Raw genomic sequence first — 21442 nt, forward strand, 5'->3', positions numbered from 1 at the left:
AACCCGTGCTGCCCGAGAAGCCATCCGTGTTGCTTCCAAAGGAATAGCCAGACCATCGCCATGGTCCACTATAAAGCAGAGTGAGAGTGAGAGTGAGAGCTTCACTCAGTTTGTGGATCGCCTTCAGGCAGCATTAGATTCCTCTGCATTACCCTCAGAGGCGAAGGGTCCTATGCTAGCAGACTGCCTGCACCAGCAATGCAACTCAGCCACCAAGGACATTTTAAGATCACTGCCACCTGGGTCCAATGTTGCTGCCATGATCAGACATGTTGCAAAGGAAGAACACCTAACTCCCATCCAAGCAGCAGTTCACACTGCAACAACCAGTGTGATGGCATGCTTAAGTGTGGCCAGGCAGTAAACTGCCCCCAGTCAGATGTCCCCGCAACCCATACACCCCACTACCAAGAAAGAGAGAGAGACCACCAAGCAACCCGACATCACCTGAGAAGCTCGCTCCATCAAAATCAAAGCGGCAACGGTATCTCTGTGTGATCTTGTTTCTAGGGTTAGCAGGTGGAGGACAGGCAGACACAAAACATTACCCTCAGCAGCCATTCAGGTGGGTTCTACACCATCTCTCAGGTGAGGGGGTCATCAAAGAAATTGTCACAGCCGACACTCCATCTTTCGAGTTCAAGCTAAAAGACATTTTTCACTGGCATACAGGGCACCCCAAATTTGAGGAGACGACATTATTTCAGACCTACTGGTGCCCTGCTTCCAACCCAGGAAAAAGTTACTGTAATTACCCAGGGTACGGATATTGTGGATATTGGGGGTGTGAAACTATTGTGACAAGCAATAGATGGAAACCACAACAGCCTGATAAGTTCCTGCAAATTAAGTATACTCCCCACGGCTGTCTCGAACCAAAATTTGATATGGGTCTTGTCCCAAGGCAGGAAACAGCACACCTGCACAGGCTATATAATGACAATCCTGCAGCCGACCCATGATGACTGGGCCATGGGCAAAGTGTGGACAGCATTTGTTTATCTCTCTCGCCGCATCTAGGTGAACACACAAATTAGCAGATTCCCACCTCCAATATCCCAATCAGTCGGACCCAATCCAATTCTTGCAATGAGTAGACCCAGGAAGGAGATTGCAGCTAATGGTAGTTCTAGCCACAAAACACAGATGCTAAAACTAACCTCCTCCCCATCCAATCTCTTAGCCAAACCAACCCTCTCCAATCCATTCTTAAGCGTGTTAAATGCTACCTTCTTATCGTTAAACCAATCCAACCCAAACCTCACAGAGTCATGCTGGTTATGCTACGATGTACAACCCCCTTTTTATGAAGGTGTTGCCCTCGATCTCCCATTCATCTTCTAAAAGTCAGACAATCCACTCCAATGCAGATGGGACGCCCCCCAAAGAGGCATTACCCTAAGTCAGGTTACGGGCCTGCCTACGGCAAATGCTTTGGCAATGCAACCTTGGCAAAGCAGATGGGCAACGTCTGCCGGGAATTCATCAAACTTAAGGGAGGGAAGTTCCAGTGGGTGATCCCAGCTGCATTGGGAATGTGGGTCTGTCAACGATCCAGGGTGAGCCCATGTGTACTCCTTGACAAATTCAATCATTCTACTGACTTTTGTGTCCGAGTTTTAATTGTTCCCAGAGTCCTGTATCGCCAGGAAGAAGAGGTGTACCGCTTGTTCGAGGAACCCGACTGGCTCCACAAACGAGAAGTGATAACAGGCCTCACCATCGCAATGCTCCTCGGTTTAGGAGCTACCGGCGCTGCCACAGGCATCTCGGCCCTTGCAACACAACATCAAGGACTGGCACAACTGCAGATGACTGTCGACGAGGACTTGCAGAGGATTGAGAAATCCATTTCTTCCCTAGAAAAATCCCTTTCCTCGCTCTCAGAGGTTGTCCTCCAAAACAGGCGAGGACTGGACCTTTTGTTCATGCAGCAAGGAGGCCTGTGTGCTGCCTTGAAAGAGGAATGCTGCTTTTATGCGGACCACACCTGAGTCGTCAGAGACTCCATGGCCAAGCTGATAAACCGACTAAACCGAAGAAAAATGGACAGAGAAGCTCAACAAGGCTGGTTCGAGTCGTGGTTCAAGCGGTCCCCATGGCTCACCACCCTGATTTCTACCCTAATAGGCCCACTCACTATAATCTTACTAACCCTAATCTTCGGGCCTTGCATATTAAACAAACTGGTGCTATTCGTTAAAAAGCGTTTAGAAATGGTTAACATTATGTTTGTCGAGCGCCGACAATTACTTTAAGGCGTGCCAGTTACTAACACACTTACAATTTTATACTAATTTTACTAACCCATGAAATTTTGTAACCTCTGCATTTTATAATTTTTTACGATTTTTACTAATCATGAGGGAGGGGGGAAATGTGAAAAGTTAGGGACATGCGTGGGGAAGAAATCGGGCTGTAGGGTCAGTCAGGACATGCCCCCCCCTGCAGTCTGACCTTTGCTCCGTACCTGGCCAGACCCAGCCGGACGTGAGCAGAAGGAAATGACACTGACTGCCCAAGCTATAAAAACCCTTGTGACCCCTCAATAAACGCCATTTGCTGTCCACCATGTTGGTGTCAGGAGCATATGGACCGAGTGACCCTGGGGTTACGGCCACCGTGCTGGGCTAAGAACCAGGTCGCCACGCCTTGAGAAGGCAACAGAAGAATAATGAGAAACTATGTTAGAAGTTTGAGGGGGACCACGAGGAGCCCATGCTTGGATGAAATCTAGGTATACAATAGAAAAATAAAAGTTTAATAATTAACATGAAAGTTATGAAATAAACAAGGGCCAGGAGAGTTCTTCTCCTTTTTAATGCCTTTATTAAAAGTGATCAGCTCAGGATTGGGTGTCTCGGCGGGTCTGCAGGTCCCGTCGGCTCCCAGGGCGACTCAGAGGAGGAGGATATGCGCAGCTCTGTCCACAAGGGGCAGAACTGGGGGAATCCAGTCCTCGTGGGAGCCTTTTGGGCGTGGTATTCCCCGCCAGGTGGTACTTTTGCCGGCTCAGTCGGCCTGGTCTCACCGCCGGGGTCGTCTCTCTTGGTCAGGGCGAGAGGGTCCGAAGGTGTTCTGCATCTCTGCAGGCTCAGCACTCGGCTCCTCACATCTAGACATCACTCTAGTCCCTCAACTCTTAGGTGGCTTGTTGTTTTGGGGTCTTCTCTGTACACCGGGGGACCCATGCTGCATTGTGGTCTTGGAGTCACTTTGCATAGCCCCCCTCACCTTCTCAGGTCTCTTCACCCTTCTGGGAAAAGAACACCTTAGCCTCGGGCGAGGCTCTGCTAATACAAAAGGAGCGATTAGCCTCAACGACCCGTGATTACAATAACAAAACATGAAGAACTTGGGCAGCTACAGTGCTCTGGCTGCCTTTTTGTAACTTTTTCTCACAAAAAAAAAAATATTAACCGAATTTTGTTCATAACAAGTAATATAACAATAGAGTATAAAAACATGTTCATCCTGAATGCATGTCGGAGACAGATTTGTGTTCGTACCCCTGACGCCCAGAGCTCTTCAATAAAAGCACCTGCATAGAATCATTCTCGTGATTATGTGCTTCTGAACGCTAACAGGAGCAGTGGGGGAACGCCTGACAGTGAGGGGATTAGCATAATTATAACTCTTTTAACTAGCATTGGAACTTGACATAACTATAAAACATTCAACAAACAATCTATAACTAACATTGGAACTTTATATGAACTCCTTTAACAATGAACTTCATATCAACTCCTTTAACAATTGATTCTCTACAATTTCCCCCTCTAATTGTTTGATTGGACTCAAGCCTGCATCAATTAGCAATTACTTCTTCTTGAAAGTACAATTTTCTTTCAATTTTTAATATTGGTTGTAAATTCGCTTGGCATCTTCACGTTCTTGATCATTCATTGTCATGATTTCTTTTACTTCTTTTTTATTAAGCCCTTTTGGTATCATTACACTTGCTTGTACGGCAGATGTTACAACTCGGATTATACAGGGGAGCATGCAAGGTAGGAGGATCAAACCAGCCATTTCACATAAGGTGAAAAAGGGTGAAAAGGTTTTTTTTTTTTTTCCACCAGTTTCCTTTTAATGACCAGAAATTGTTCCACCAGCTGGTATCAACTGTAGGGATCCACTCTTGTGTTCCAACATAAACTAACTTCCAGATTTCCTTTGAGATATTTCTAATGACTTCACTGCAGTCATCCATTTCTAAGCAGCACTCAGAGGAGTTAAATTTTCAACATGTGCTTCCATCATCAGCTAATAAATAATCTACTGCTAGTCTGATTTGCTACACCACAGTTCTAGTCTGGGATAGTTGGTCATTTATGTGGTCTAAAGCTAGAGAAGTTCGGTTCGATACCATCTTGAGTACTGCTTGTAATCTTAGAATCCGATTTAACCCCGTATAAATTGGGGTCCAGTGTCCCCAGGACCCATCTTGAGCCCGGGTCGCCGGTCCATAAGTGCAAATTATTTCCTGGGGGCTCCATACTCTGTTTTTCCGTGCCTAGGTTCCGCCAATTTCAATTAAGTTTCTTTTTGGTCAGCGGGATCTGTTCAAATCATCATATACTGGGACCCCTTGGTTCAATCTAGACTCTTTTGGGAGTAAGAAAAATGACGGTTTAATAATTCCGATAGTGCAAGTGCTGCTCCACTCCCCGGGTAATTCAGTGTAAGCCATATTCCCACATATCCAAACCAGGTTTTCTGGAGCTTTCCAAGAAGCATCGTTGGTAGTCATTGGAAAATCCCAGTACTTGGATATTTCTCTCACTCCCCAGAATGGGTTTATTCCTTTTCCAGTACACTCATGGAATTTAGATCCTTCTTGGTAGATACACCCCGTTTCTTTCTTCCCAATGGACCAGTATTTATTGGGCTTTCTAGGGATCTGTCTAGCTACTGGATGTTTTACTTTTAAATATCTTTTACAGGACATTTCTCCTACTGGGGTTTTATACATTTTCCCTTTCCTAGATATACACTACCCTTCTCCAAATATTTTAGACTTTAATTCCCACCATTCTTTTCCTCTTTGTCCAATAGTTGGTACTTTTTGTCTTGTTCGTGTCCATTTTAACATATCTATTGGTCTTAAGCTGATCTTTTCCCAAGGCCAGACTTTGGCCATTTGTGTATTTCCACAGATCCAGCAATTAGCTAAATGTAACTCTTTCCTGGTCTTTTCCACTAAATCTATGAACAAGTTTTTCCCACGAGATGTTTCTAGGTCTTCTTTCTCATTTACTGATGTTGTTACTTCTTTCTCTTTTATTAAGTCTGCTGTGCCTTTTTGACTGGACTTACGTTCAAAGCAAAGCCAAGCATCTCCTATAGGACACTCCCCAGGCAGTCCTTGCTGGTAAGTGGCTATATTTTGTGTAATACAGTAAGTCTTCCCTTCCCCTAGACAGGTTGCTAATAGAGAGAGGTTGGCACAGTTTAAGTTTAAATTTGTATGTACTCGTATTAAAGATCCGGTTTCTTCCCCTTTGTAAAGGGGGTAGTAACATTTAGCACATGGGCTCTTCTGACTTCCCAGCATGATGTTAAACAAGTTAGATCAGTAAGAGCGTTCCCAAGAGTCTGGTATGAGGCACTCCCCTAAACTCTACAACTACTGAGCTGCACCCAGTGATTGGAGTGGCTGTTTTTAGGCAGACTGTAGACTCACCCAGCCTTGCCTCCTGGTTATGCTTTTCTCCTACAGAAGAGCTCATTGGTTTTAGTACAGAGTTTTTATTCTCCCAGTGTCAACACATTTGACTTTTCTTTACTAATTTATTTTTGCCTTGAGGGATGTTTTATAGGAGATTGCTTTGTACACTAAGATTGGAGTTAACTGGTGTATTTAAACTTTTAAACACCAAAACATGCACCTAAAAACCTTGAATTCAATGGTCAGATCACTTTAAGAATTTTCGGTATCCAAAATGAGAGATAAACTACTCCAAACAAATAATGAGGTATTTACTCTTATGCCTAATCCTCCAAAATCAGAATATACACCAAAACAAACAAAGGCTCCAACACAAACTAAAAACTGTACATTCATTAATAAACATTAGCTAATAATAAATTCAACAGGAAAGTATCTACTTTTAAAAATCAAAAGTAAAATATAAATAACATTAACTGCCATTTTTAACAGTTCTTAACAAGTTTTGATTATTTAAACAGTTCTTAACAAGTTTTTGACTATAGACAGTCTCCAATAGTCTTTAGGTCTGCTCTGGAGGGTTAGCTTTAGATTGTCTGAGTAATTAGTCACAATCCATTCATTAGAAGACTTAGTAGGGGATGTGGTTGGTTTTGACTCTTCAGTGGGAGGTGGTACAGGTCCTTTAAGCTGGGTTATATGTGTCCACCCCCTCTCTTGGGTTGTATGCCTGTATTGGTGGTGAGTAGGACCTGAAAAGGGCCTTCAAACTTAGAGGTTAAAGGTGCAGAGTTCCATGATTTAACTAACACCCAGTCCCCTGGATTGATGTTATGTCCCTTAGTGTCTAAGGGAGAGGTTTGAGGGAGATAACCGTTTTTCCTAAGATCTTTGAACTCCTTCCTATGGCCTTTACCTATTTTTGGGTGGCTGTCTCTCCTTCTGGATAAATTCCCGTGCTATACGGGGTTGTCAAGAAGGGGAGTTCTAACATCATTTCATAAGATGAGACTCTTATACCTGTTCGAGGCCTTGTTCTAATTTGTAACAGTGCTAAGGGTAGACATTTAAGCCAATTCATCTGGGTTTCTGTAACTAATTTAGTTAACACATTTTAGATGGTTTTATTCATTCTTTCTACTCTTCTGGAGCTCTGGGGATGCCAATGGGTTGTGCAACCTCTATTTCATTCCCAAGGCTTCAACAACTTGTTGTAAGACTTAGGCAGCAAAATGCGGACCTCAGTCAGAATCAACATTATCAACCCATATTGGGGAATGATGTTTTCTAGGATTGCTTTTGTGGCTGCTTGGGCTGTCTCTGTTTTGGTTGGGAACGCCTCTACCCAATGGGTGAGGTGATCCACGATCACTAATAAGTGTCTGTATCCCTGGACAGGGGCCATTACTGTGAAGTCTACCTGCACACTTTGGAATGGCCGCAAGGCCAACTCTCTTCCCCCAGATCAGACAGTACTCTTCTCATTAGTTTCTGATTAATTTGTTGGCAAGTTAAACATCCCTTTGTAACTGCCTTTACTATGGTACGTACTCCCATGCACATATGATCCCTTGGAAAGTGGTCACATAATCCTTGTATTCCCCAATGGGTCAAGTCATATAACTCTGTCATCACCTTTTGGGCTGGAGCTTTATTTAAAATTTGCCGTCCATCAAGGGTCCACCATTCTCCATTTTCTTTTTGCTGTCCTCTCATTTTTCTAACTCTCTTAATATTTTCTTGTCAAAGATGGGTCTTTCCTCTTTTCTTTCTCCACTAGGTGTTCCCTCTATCTAAAGAATTTTAACTGGACTTTCCTGTTCCAAAGCTTCTTCTTTCACTACTTGATCAGCTAATTGGTTTCCCTTTATTTCAAGGGTGTCCCCTTTTTGATGTCCTTTTATGTGAACTTCGGCTATCTCTATTGGTTTCCTCAGGGACTCTAGTACTCATTTTCTTAGCTCTTCTTGTACTAAATTTTTGCCTTAAGAATTAAGGTACCCCTGTTCTTCCCATATTTTTCGAATGTATGGGCAATCCCAAATGCATATCAGGAGTCAATATAGATTGTTTCTTTATCTTTTTCTAGTAAATCTAGTCCTCTCTTGAGGGCACAGATTTCACAGCACTGGGCAGACCAATTTGAGGGTAGCTTTCCCATTTCCTCAACTTGCATGTTCTGCCCATCTATGGTTGCATACCCTGAGACCCGTTTACTGGCTACCATTTGTGATGATCCATCTGTAAATAAAATTCTCCCATATGGGAGCGGCCCTTTTTCTAAATCTTCTCTCACTTTAGTCTGCATTTCAATAATTTCTAAACAATCATGCTCTAGGTCTGTTAACAGCTCTCCCATGAGGAACTGGGCTGGATTTAAACATTTTGAAGTGACTAATTGGAGGCCCTTAGTACTTCTTAGGATTACTTCATACTTTAGTATTTAGGCGTCGGTTAGCCACTGAGGGGCCTTGTGACTTAAAACACCTTTCACATTGTGTGGGGTATGAACCTGGATCTTCCCCTTTCAGGTTAGTTTCTGTGTGTCTTCTATTGTTGTGGCTGTTGCTGCTATCACTTGCACACAGGGTGGCCACCCTCTGGCTACTGGATCTGGTAACTTGGAGAGAGATGCGACCGGCTTCCTGCACCTGCATCCTCCCCAGTGCTGTGTAAGGACTCCGCAAGCTATCCCCTCTTCCACGTTTACCAATAGGTCAAAGATCTTTTTAAGGTCTGATAGGCTCAGTACAGGGGCAGAAGTCAATTTAATTTTCAGATTCCAAAACTGTTCCTCATCTTTTGACGTCCAGGTTACAGGCTCTGAGTCTATCAATTTGTCATATAGAAATTTAGCACTTTTATTATACTGATCAAGCCATAATCTGCAATACCCAAACAAACCTAGTAATTTTCTAACATCTCTTTTGGTCTTTGGGGCAGGGATGGACAGAATTCCCAAAATTCTCTTGGGGCTTCACCTTTTATACCCTTGGCCAATTATATGTCCTAGATATGTTACTTCTTGTTTCACAAATTGCAGTTTCTTTTGTGATACTTTTAGGCCTTTTTCCCCTAAGAAATTTAGCAACTGTATGCTAGAACTTCTAACTTTGTCTTGTTCTCCCTCTGATGCAAGTAAATCATCAACATATTGTAAATGTCCATTCTCAGGTTTAAACTGTTCTAGGAGTTCTTCTAGAGCTTGCCAAAGAGATTTGAGGATTCTCTAAACCCCTGGGGAAGATGTGTCCACCTTCGTTGCTGTTTTCTTTTCAATGTCCTCCCATTCAAAGGCAAACCAGTTCTGGCACTCTTCAGCCAGGGGACACACCCAGAAGACATCCTTTAAATCGATGACAGAGAACCATGCATGCTCCTCGGGTACTTGGCTTAAAAGGGTTTAAGGGTTTTGTACTACCGGGTGCCTCACAACCATTCTTTTATTAACTTCTCTTGAATCTTCTGCTAATCGATACCTTCCATCAGCTTTTCTCACCGCTAGTATGGGAGTATTATGTGGAGACATGCATGGTTCTAAAATCCTTCCTTTAATAGCTGGTCAATTACTGGGGCTAGTCCTTTCTTTCCCTCTGGGGAAATTGGATACTGCCTTACCCGAATGGCGGAGATGTCTTTCTGCATCTCTACTTCTACTGGTGGAATATTCAAACAACCAATTTTTCTCTCCTCCGCCCACACATTTCGGTTGATTTCATCTATGTCTCCCTTTGTCAAGACCATTATTTGTACTACCATTTTTCCTTCTTTTGGCATTACTCCAATTCCCAATTTGATTTGTAAATCATATCCTAATAAATCACAACCTAACTTGGGGATGGAAATGAAATTAGCTCAACACTCTCTTGAATTTCCTCTAATTTCTACATCTTCTATAATCTGGGCCTCCAATGGTTCTCCTTTGGCCCCTCATACTTTGCAGACCTTTTAACCGACTGTGATTCCTGTTGGTATTTTAGTCACACATGACTTGCCTGCTCTGCTATCAACTAAAAATTCAAATTCATCATTCTGGGCACCAATCTCAAAATTTACCAAGGGCTCTTCTAGATGATTCATTAAATTCCCCAGAGCATAGAACCCTTGACACCCCTTATCCCGCATATTTCTCATCTCTTCTTAAGATGTTCTCCAGAGTTTCTTGCTCCCAGGCTACGGCTTCATCTAATTGGCGTTTCTTACAATTTCTCTTTAGGTGTCCTTTCTCTCCACAGTAATAACAATATTTGTCACTGAGTAGAGCCCGAGTCCCTTTTGGTCCAATAAAACCTTTGTCTCTTCTAAGTGGTTCTACTGGCCCATCCTTGTTGGCGCCTACACTTTCTCTGGCTTTGGCTACCATAATTTTAGCTTTTGTTTTTGTCTTTTTTTCTTTTCTTCTCAGATATACTCTTATGGCTTCTTTCAGATGTTCATTATACTTTTTTCCTACCAGTCCTCTATTCTTTCTAACTTTCATCTGATATCTGGCCAGGATTTAATTACAAATTATGTGTTGAGAAGGACTTGGCCTTCAGGGCTATCTATGTCAACATTAGAGTAAATCTGGAAGTTTTGCTTTAGCCTATTAAGCCATGATGCTGGGGTCTTGTCTTTTTCCTAGGTGCTGTCAAACGCTAACCTGGTATTACTCCCTCTAGGGACTAATTCTTTTATTCCTCTGGTCATCAGGGACCTGTGATCTCTCATATTCTTTCTCCCCTCTTCTTGATTAGGGTCCCAGTCAGACTCCACTAAAGGCATTTTTTGTTACCTTGGGGCCCGGGTTGGTTTTCTCGCTCACAAATTTTCATTCCTGTAGTTCTTATTATTCGAGTCTCTTCTAGGGAAAATAGGATGTTTAAGATGTACCATTGTCCTCATGTCTAAATATTAGGGGCTAAAAATTGATCAATTTGATTTGCTATTCCTACTGGGTCTTCCACTAAATTTCCCAATTCTTACTTAAAGTTTCCAACTTCGGACGCAGTCAAGGGAGTGTTTACAAATCCAATCTCCCTGGCCACCCCACCCATGGGAACTTCTCTGAGGGGGAACAATTTTTCCACTTCAGCCACTTTGGTCCGAGTGGTAAAACATCAGCTGCGGAGGCTGACTGGTTAACTTCACTCTTGGGCATGAGATTCTGAGATGTTGTTTGGCTTCTCGTTTGTGGTGGGGGAGGCAGAGCAGGAACTTGCTGGTGAATAAGGGGTGCATGAGATGGTTGAGGTAAGAGGATGGTAGTGAAGGGTAAAGAGAGTAAGCAGAGGGTTGAGGGGAAGGTGTTGGAGGTATAACTGGGTTAGCAGGTGGTAAAGGAATGGCAGCTGAGAGAGGAGGAGGAATTGGGTCCACAGCAAGAGGAATTGGAGGAAGGATTTGAGGTACTGCAAGGGTAGGAGGAAGTAAGTGGTCAAGGAGGTCCCAGTTTTTGTCAGCCTTCCCAGCCTCTTCTTTTACTTTCCTAACTTGCTTTCCCTCTTTTAATTTATGGACTCTTGTATTTTCCTCCTCTGAGGTGTACTTTAGCCAACAGGTGACGTTCTGTATGTGATGGGCCTTTTGCAGGAACCTGGGGCAAAAAAGAAGGTGCATCACCTTCTAGCAGAAAGGTAGGTATCTCAGGATGTGTTTCAGGATGTTGTTAGGCCATGCAGAACAAAAATTAGAGAGCTGAAAGCTTAAGATTTAACCAGGCCATGTCTGTGAAGGATAATAAAAATGTTTCTATAAGTACATTAATGGCAAAACGAGGTACAAGGACAATCTCCATTCATTATTTGGGGAGATGTGGTTACTAAATATGAGGAAAAGGCTGAGGTACTTAACCCCTTCTTTGCCTCAGTTTTCAAGAATAAGTCAAGCTGTCCTCAAGAAAAGTGTTCTCCTGAGCTGGTAGATGAGCACAGGGAGCAGAACAGCCCCCCCTTTAATCCAGGAGGAAGCAGCTGGGGACATACTGAGTCACTCAGATGCTCACAGATGTCTATGGGAGGAGATAGGATCCATCCCAGGGGCATGAGGGAGCTGTGGATGAGCTCCCCAAGCTGCTCTCCATCATTTACCATCAGTGCTGGCTCAGCAGGGAGGTCCCAGAGGACTGGAGTTGCCAATGTGAGCCTATCCTCAAGAAGGGCTGGAAGGAGGAGCTGGGGAACTCCAGGCCTGTCAGCCTGACTTGGGTGCCCAGCAAGGTTAAGGAACAGATCACTTTGAGTGCCATCACAGGGCGCCCACAGGATGGCCGAGGGGTCAGAGCCAGCCAGCCTGGGTTTCAATATCTGCACTGATGATCTGCATGAAGGGACTGAGTCCAGCATCAGCAAATCTGCAGATGACACCAAGGTGGGTGTGAGTGTGGATCTGCTGGAGGGTAGGAGGGCTCTGCAGAGGGACCTGGACAGGCTGGATCCAGGGATCAAACCCAACAAGGTGAGGTTGAACAAGTCCAACTGTCAGGTCCTGCACTTTGGCCACAACAACATGTTCCTGCAGCAATACAGGCTGGGGACAGAGTGGCTGGGCAGCAGCCAGGCAGAAAGGGACCTGCAGGGACTGATGGACAGCAGGCTGGACATGAGCCAGCAGTGTGCTGAGGTGGGCAAGAAGGCCAATGGTTCCTGGCCTGGATCAGGAATGGCATGGCCAGCAGGAACAGGGCAGTGATTCTTGCCCTGTGCTCAGCACTGGTGAGGCCACACCTCGAGTGCTGTGTCCAGTTCTGGGCCCCCAGTTTAGGACAGCCATGGAGGGGCTGGAGCATGTCCAGAGAAGGGCAACAAGGCTGGGGAGGGGTCTGGAACACAAGTCCTGTGAGGAGCAGCTGAGGGAGCTGGGGTTGTTTATCAGGGAGAAGAGGAGGCTCAGGGACACAAGGTGGTGACAGGGCACAGGGTGGACTTGATGATCTCCAAGGTCTTTTCCACCCTTGTTGATATTGTGATTCTCTGGAACCACCCTTGGAGCAGTTGCAGGAGGAGCTCTGGACCTCCTCTTCAGAAGCTCCAGCAGCCCAGGTCCCTCAGCTTCTCCTGCCACCCCCAAAGCCCATCCTGTCAGTCCTGCAGAGCCTCTGCAGCTCCTCCTCACTGCCAAGAACGGGGAGTCCCCGAGCCAGACACAGCAGCCCAGATGTGTTTCCCTGGCCTGGGGTGCCTCTGGCAAGGGAGCAGCAGGAGGCACTGCAGGAGCCTGCAGACAATTCCTGCAGCACTTGTAGGATGATCCTGCTGCCCAAGGGACGTTCCCATGGTGCCAAGTCAGGAACTGCAATGGGGAGTGGGGCCAGAGAGGAAAGGGCAAACAGGGATGGGCTGTTTGCAGGGGAGGGGACAGGGATGCGCAATAAGAAGGAATCTGGATCAGGGATGAGGAAAGAAATCAAAGGTGAAGCCAGAGAAATGCTCAGGGCAGTTTGGGGGTGGCTGCCAGGCAGCCCTGGCTCTGACCAACAGAGTCTGCAGTGGCACAGGAAACTCCCAGCTGATGGGAACAACCTTTCTGGCAGACTGCAGAGACCAGGACAAAGCTGAATGGTTTCCCTGGTGTCCCCCAGCCCTTGCTGGCCCCAGGGGCTGATGGCATTTGTGCTCCCTCATGTTCATGTCCCCACAGCAACAGCATGGGCGTGGTCCCCTGCTCTGTGCAATGCAATCAGGGGCTGCTGAGCCAGTGCTGTCGTGTCTGCGCCTGCAAGGATGGGGCACCTGTGTGAGCTGGGGGAGAGGCCAGGGCTGCAGAGGGGGGATGTTGTTGGCAGATCCATGAGGACGCCCTGGGACACTGCCCTGGGCAGTGCAGTGCACTGGGGATGGACCAGCCCCTGCTCTGCTGCTCCTTCCCATCAGCCCCAGGGCCCTTGCAGAGCCCCAGCCATGCTGTTTGCCCCCAGCCTGCCCACGGCCAGCCTGGGGCTGCTCACGGGGGTTTTCTGTGCTGAGCATTGGCCTGGGCGTCCTCTTGAGAGAGCCTGGGCAAGGAGCCTGGAGCCCCCAGGGCCTGGGCTGAGGCATCAGCGCTGCCCCAGCAATGCCCATGGCCTGTCCCTGCTGCGGCCCCGGCACTGCCACCCCCAGGGCTGTGCCCGGCCCCGAGAGCACTCAGGCCCTGCAGCAACACCAGGGCCACCAGGGCAGCGGGCAGGGCCACGGCAGCAGCACTGGCAACACCAAGTGCTGCTGCTGCTGGGCACAGCGGCTGGGCCAGCACTGATCTGCCCCAGCTGTGCACACAGACATTGCTGCTGCAGCTCCAGAGAAGGCAACAAAAGGGGGCATCTGCAGTGAAAACTTGGCTGAGAGATGCTTTACTTTGCTTAAGCCATCAAGAGCACAGCTCTTCATTGACACAGTCAGGGGCCACTGCAAATTTTGAGAGAAACAAAATGAGAAACGGTACAAACCATTGTATTTCTTTGTGGGCAATATTAAAAATGTAATACAAAGTGAAAGAACCTCTAAACTAAAACCAACTTAATGTATCAAAGATGACTTATATTACAATTGATTTGCAAAAATTTTCCAGCAGTTTACTGTTTCTGAAATCGTCCATTCATCAGTGTCCACACTGCAGCCTTGAGCTCCTGGTTCCTCAGGCTGTAGATGAGGGGGTTCAGGGCTGGAGGCACCACCGAGTACAGAACTGACAGGGCCAGATCCAGGGATGGCGAGGACATGGAGGGGGGCTTCAGGCACGCAAAAAATGAGGTGCTGACAAACAGGGAGATCACGGTGAGGTGGGGGAGGCAGGTGGAAGAGGCTTTGTGCCGTCCCTGCGCAGAGGAGATCCTCAGCACAGCCCTGAAGATCTGCACATAGGAGAAAACAATGAACACAAAACAGTCAAAAGCTAAACAGCCAGCAAGCAATGAAATCCAAATTTTTGTGAAGGTGGAGTGTGAGCATGAGAGCTTTAGGATCTGGGGCAGCTCACAGAAGAACTGGCCCAGGGCATTGCCATGGCACAGGGGCAGGGAAAACGTATTGGCTGTTTGCATGAGAGCATTGAGAAAGCCACTGGCCCAGGCAGCTACTGCCATGTGGGCACAAGCTCTGCTGCCCAGGAGGGTCCTGTAGTGCAGGGGTTTGCAGATGGACACGTAGCGGTCGTAGCACATCATGTTCAGAAGGGAAAGCTCTGTTCCAATGAAGAAGAGAAGCAGAAAGAGCTGTGCAGCACATCCTGAGTAGGAGATGTCTCTGGTGTCCCAGAGGGAATTGTGCATGGCTTTGGGGACAGTGGTGCAGATCATGCCCAGGTCGCTGAGGGCCAGGTTGAACAGGAAGAAGAACATGGGCGTGTGCAGGTGGTGGCCGCAGGCCAGGGCGCTGATGATGAAGCCGTTGCCCAGGAGGGCAGCCAAGGAGATGCCCAGCAAGAGGCAGAAGTGCAGGAGCTGCAGCTGCCACGTGTCTGCCAATGCCAGCAGGAGGAAGTGCCTGATGGAGCTGCTGTTGGACATTCCTTACCTCTGGGCATTGTGGACTGTAGAAACAAGACATTGAAAAGCTGAGACCAAGCTCTTGGAATCAACCCTTTAGGGTTATTTTAGGAATTCCCTCAAAACTACTTCTCTACCTATGGGGAAACTTCACTCAATATGTTTATTCTTGAGCTGGGGTTTATGCTCCAGAGTTCCTGATTCATCTTAAGCACTGCTCTCAGCCTGAACCGTGGGGAAGCCCACAGGGAAAACAGGGCTCCCTCTGCGCAATTGCAGTCAGACCTGCTGGTCCCCACAGAGGTGCACTTTGCCCATTCCACCTCCCTCTAGTTCAGCGTGATCCAACATAAGCTGAGCTTGAAAAATTAAGTTGAGTTTTTAAAGACTCCAGTTTAAAAGTCAATTTCTCTAAGCCCTTCTCTCTTTCCCTACGCAGCTGGACAGGGAGGGATGCCAAAGGTTGATCTGGCTGTCTGCTGCCTCGAGTTGTGCCTACTGGGAGCTGTTTCTCTCTATCCAAGCCTTGTCCCTGCCAGTCCTGCCAGAGCCCACCCCAGCCCTGGGGGCTTAGCTCTGCCCTGCAGACCCCTCCCAGCCCAGGGCACTGCCCAGGGGCATCCCCCTGGCAGCAGGGCCTTAAGGGCAGGCCAGACAAACAGAGATGCTGCAAGCTAAGGAGCTGCTGCGGCTGTCTGTCGGGAGAGGAGGCTGAGGAGGCACTTTCTGAGGGAGATCTGAGGCCCATCTGCTGATGCCCAGGGTGACAGTGCAGGAGTCTCAGTGACATGGCCAAAGCTGACAGCCCCTTTCCCTTCCCTTTAGGAGAAAGCTGAGAGCAGCCCTGGCCATGCAGCACCATCTCCACAGCAGGAGGAATCTGCCCTGATGGGGGTGGCTCCTGCCACCTCCAAGTTCTCCCCGGCGGCATCCATGGGGAGCTGCCAGGCAGGCTGAGAGCTGCCCCTGGCAGGTGGCACATGCCCTGGGCTGGCCAAGAGCCCTGAGGACTGCAGGAGCTGCTCTGCAGGACAGCCCTGGGCAGCCCTGGCTGCAGCCCCAGCTTCACCCCCTGCAGCCGTCCCTGGCAGCAGGAGCCGTCCTGCCCTGTCCCTCTGACGGTGCCCAGGGCAGCCCCTCTCTGCAGCACATCCTCCTCCTGCTCCTCCTGTGCCACAGAGAACCTGGGAGAGTCCTCCTGACACATCCCCCAGGCGGTGGGGTGTGCTGGCTTCAGAAGATCCCTCCAGGAGCACAGGGATCATTGCTCTGCACCCACACACTCACCATGCACAGGGCTGTGAAGATCTTTCCCCAGGTGAAGTCTCAGCTCAATCTATTCCCAATCCGATTGCTTTCAGCCTATCTCAGCCTGGCTCCTGTCCCCTCAGTGCCTGCAGGCAGAGCCCTCAGCTCTGCTGGGCTGGGAGAGGAGCTGGCCCTGGGAAGAGCTGTTCCTTTAAAGCTCAGCAACACAGACACAGCACAAAAACTTTAATGAGCCTCTTGGGGATTTGGTGTTGTTTACATCAGACTCAGTCCCTGAGAGAGTCTTCAAAAAACTTCTCAAGAACTCAAACTTATATTGAAAGTCTGAAGTTTCCTGAAGTTTTAATGGTTCCCACTGAGGAACACGACTGAGAAAGTGTCCCCAAGTTCCAGTTAGTGCAGGACAGTGGAGGCAGTGATGACAGCTGGGGACGAACAAGGCAAAGGTGTGTCTGGTGCTGAGCAAAGCTGGATGTGTTTTAGGAATGCAAAGGGCCAAGGCTTGAGCCCCAGCCCCTGGCCAGGCAGATCCTGTCCCTCACTCCTTGCTCAGGGCTCTTCCCAGGATGGGCACTGGCATGTGGGGATGTGCAATGCCAAGGGCAGGAGCATGGGGCGGCCCCTGCCAGGCTGCTGAGCAGGGACAAGGAGGCAATGAGGCCCCAGGCCTGCAAGGGTCACTTGTCTCCTGCTCCTGCCTCAGGCCCAGGCCCAGCAGCCATGGCCAAAGTGCTGCCCAAGTTGGCTCTGGCAGGGCTGTCTTGCAACTGCTGCCCATCCCTGTGCCCTGTGCAGCCCAGGCTGTCCCACGGTGTCCCTGCCCTGCGCCTCTGTCCCTGCAGGCTGTCGGCATCCCCCGGCTGCCCCACCTGGCTGGGCCCTTCCTTTGCTGACAGCTCTGCCTCCTGCCTGCCTCTGCCTGCCCACACAATGCCCGGGGCTGCAGACTCCTTCTGGGGGCTATGTTGCACCACAGCCCTGCCCTGCAAGGGAAATTCCTTTGTCCTTCTGTCTAGTCTTGATCTCCTCAGTGGCAATTTACATTAAGTTTTTCCATTTTTCTCCCACTTTACTATTATATTAAAAAGATCCACCATCCCTGACACCACCCTTCAATCCCTCCCAGGGCTCTCCTCTGCTGTCCTCAGTCCCCACCTCACTGAGCACAGAGCTCCTCTGTCCCTTTACAGTGCTCGTGTGCTTGAGGCCAGGCTGCCTGGACAAGAAGGACGGTTCTTTTCTACAGGAAGGAAACCACAGAGCCCCAGAGTTTTGAAGGCCGATCAGAGGCAGCCTCAAGGAGGCCAAGGCCAGCCAGACCTGTTTGTCTTTAGAGCTTTTGTCTGGGAGCAATCCTTGGATAGACAGAGTTTGGGACGCCAAATCCTATTTTTTTCCATGAGCACCTGGACAAGAAGGACAGTTCTTTTCCATAGGAAGGAAAGTACAGAGCCCAAGTATTTCACAGGCAGGTGAGAGCTGGCCCTCAGGAAGCCAAGGGAACCTAGACAGTCCTGGCAGCTTTTGTCTGGGAGCTATCCTTAGATATAAGGAATTTTGTAGGAAGATTCCCGATTTTGGCCAGAGATGCCTACATCAAAAGATGTTTTTTTCAATGGAAAGAAAAGCACATCCCTCCAGTGTTTTGAAGGCAGAGGAGAGGTGGCCCCCAAGATGCCAAGGCCATCCAGAGGAGTCTGTTCTAGCAGGTTTTATATAGAAAGAATCTTTGGATTTAATCAAATTAGGAAGTAAAATCCTAATTTTGGCCATGAACACCTGGAGGAAAAGGAGAGTTCTTTCCCACAGGAAGGAAAGCATGGAACTCCAGAGTTTTAGGGGCAGATGAGAAGGAACCTTCAACATGCAAGGTCAGCTGGACCAGTCAGGCCAAGCCAACCAGACCTGCTTGGGGCCCTGCAGCACCACAATTGTCCCTTGGTTCCATAAGCCCCCATAGTATCACAACAGATCTTTGTTTTCATGAGGCCCAGTGACACCACAAGCAGTGGTCTTGGTTTGGAAGATGTGGGAATATGCTCTGAGCCCAGTGCCCATGGTGCTGGTCTCTTCCTGCCGAATTTTCTTGATGAATTTGCAAAACAGCTGTAGGAGAAGGGCATAAAGCCAGAGATGTTGCAGGGAATGCTTCAAGCGCGGTGCCAGTAGGCGCAGCCCAATTGGGGATGGCTGCAGGTACCTGGGCTGTCCTGCGGAAGAGGCCATGGGTGGGGTCCTGCTCCAGTGTGCGCTGCAGGGCTGCACCTGGCAAAGAGCGAGCGCAGCCAGAGCTGAGGGGCTGCGAGAGAGGCCGGAGAACACAGCCCAGCCCTGCGCTCCCCAGGCAGGGACAGCCCCGGGATGCCCCAGGGGATGGAGCAGGGCCCCTGCGGGGTGTCTGCCCGGCCCCTCTTCTGTCCCGTCCATGGGCATGGGATGGGATTGGGTGGGATGGGATAAAATGGGGTGGGATGGAATGGCGCCAAGTTGGCTGCGGGCACCAACCCTGTGGCCCCGCTCTGCCACTCACCCTCCTGCGGCTGCTCAAACGGCACCACCTCTTTGGTTTCATGTGCTGGGGCAGCTCCAGGGCCTTCTTCCTCCTCTTCACCCCAAGCCACCTTGGGTGCTTTCAGGGGTCTCTGCTCCATGATAATGACTGGTTTTGTGCGGGCACCTGCAGAAGAGAAGCCTCGGGAAGGCCACGGGTCACCAAGTCCTGTAGTCTGGCCTTGAGGTCAGCTGCAGGAAAAACGCCTCCGAAAGGCTCCAGGTCAGACGGGAACGAGTGCGCTGTGCGGGGGCTCCTCACAGCACTGCTCTGTCCCGTTCTGCCCCGTTGTGTGTTCCCAGCAGCTGGGCAAGCTTCTATTTCCCACGTGTCACAAAGGGCCCTTGGTCACCGGGTTCCGTTCCATGGCACCGAGACCGTGCTGCAGCGTGCCACCCAGGGCCCTTGCACACACTGCCTTCTGCCCTGGGGCCGCCCCTAGCCCAGCCAAAGTGGCCCAGCTTGGAAGGAATGCCTGGCCCCAGGTGTCTAAGACAGCCCGCACAGGATCTTTAGGAAGGGCTCAGACCATCAGCAAACGCTGCCCGGCCCTGCGGGATCAGTCCTATCCCCATATCTTTCCCTGAGAGCATTTGAATTTCTAAATTAGAATCATTTGAAGGGAGGGGATTTACATTTTCCATTTCAGAGAAGCCTTCTGCCTTCATTAGCAGACACATCACTCTTCAAACCAAGACAATTGTTTATCATCTTGCAGATGCGCAGTTGCTGGGGAGCCCCGTTTTACACCAGAGACCTGGAGAACCATTCCCAGCAATTGGGAAAATCCTAGGTGGTCCATCCACCCATAGATGAGGTCTCCAAATGTGCCCCGAAATGTGGTCCAGCTCTTAGAGGCCTAAAAGAGCAAGTCCAAGGGACTTGATGATATTTTTTGGCCCAGAAAGCCCTGCAGCTGATGGCACACTTCACAATCAGCAGGGGACACAGCTAGGCCAAAGCCCAGACCTCTGCTGGGAGCCTTTCTCCTCAAATACCCTTCAAGCAGACCTCCATGCAAGTCACTTGGGAAAGTTTCTTCTAATGAGACATTTCTGGCACATGACTACACAGGCTTATGGGAAAGATTCTAAAGCAGCTGCTGTGGAGTCAAAGAGCCAGCACTAAGAGTCCTTGTCATCTCTTTGTAGCTAAGTCCCACTTTGGGGGATTTGAGGGAGCTTGGAATGAGATAGAGAGCAGACCTCTGAGTTTTTTAGATGATGCCATTGCCTTTTCTTCTCTTCTACATAAAAAGGAAGGGTGAGTTTGGCTCACATCTGCACTGCATGGCTCCCAAAGGCTGCAAGACATGTAGTTACAAGAGCTTTGTAGGATTTCTTGGCCAAGAAGACACTGCCAACAAGGATATTTATGTTTTGCAGCCAATCCTTCAATATTTTGTCTTAGGGACTCATGCTACAGTATAAGCTTCCTTAGCCAATCATGTTATGACACACAAACCTACAGCACTGCATCCTAAGCTTCTTGTTTCCCATTGTAACTACTTTTTTTTCTAGATCTTCAGCCCTAAAACTCTAAACTTTCCTCCACTTCAACCTTCCTCCCCACGTCTCTGCTAATAATAATAAACTAGAAATGCACATTCTCATTTCAAGCACCTAAGTTTGGAAGCCCTTTCCAAGGTCTCCGATCAAATCCTGTCTTTAATTCTAAGCTTTGCTGACAAGACCAAAGGTCTGAGATTTCCCTGCATTTGGGTTATCAACAACACCCATGCTGTTAGTTCCAGAGTGCCCAGGATCCATCTTGCAAGTCAACTCTGGCAGGAACAAGGCAGCTGCCAGGGGGCTGCTTGTGGCCTCTGACAGCCAATTGCTCAGGGTTTGCCAGTGCCCCAGTCCCTCAGGCTCTGCCCCAGCCCGGCCAAGCTGCCCGGCAGCAGCACCGCAGCCCCAGAGCAGCTCCAGAGCAGCCCCATCCAGAGGCACCTGGGAGCCCTCAGCAAGGCAGCCAGCAGCACATGGGCAGGAGGACACGGATGGCGCTTCCTGCCTGGCACAGGACTTGTGGCCATCTCCAGGCACCGCTCTGGCAGGGATCCCCGCAGCCCCGGCCCCTGCCCACTCGTTCTGTCAGCAGCACAAAGGCTTCAGCAGAACCACCACAGGCCAAGGGGCTTCTGGCATTTCCCCTGCAACACTGCACGCCTGGGCAGCTTGCTCAGCACAAGCACCCTTTTTCCTCCTTCAGGGCCTTGGGATCCCTCAGCTTGCTCTGTGCTGCACAGCTCTTTTTCTTTGTGTTATTCCTCTCAGCAGAGTATTTCCTGCTGACCATCATGTTCTATGACCGCTACGTGTCCATCTGCAAACCCCTGCATTACATGACCCTCCTGGGCAGCAGAGCTTGTGCCCACATGGCAACAGCTGCCTGGGTAGGTGCCTTTCTCAATGCTCTGGTGCACACAGTCAATACATTTTCACTGCCCCTGTGCCATGGCAATGATCTGGGCCAGTTCTTCTGTGAAATCCCACACATCCTCAAG

The sequence above is a fragment of the Melozone crissalis genome, unplaced genomic scaffold, assembly GCF_028551555.1.
Source record: "Melozone crissalis strain CALT ecotype California unplaced genomic scaffold, PUWL_Pcris_2 ptg000077l_1, whole genome shotgun sequence".
Classification (NCBI taxonomy): domain Eukaryota; kingdom Metazoa; phylum Chordata; class Aves; order Passeriformes; family Passerellidae; genus Melozone; species Melozone crissalis.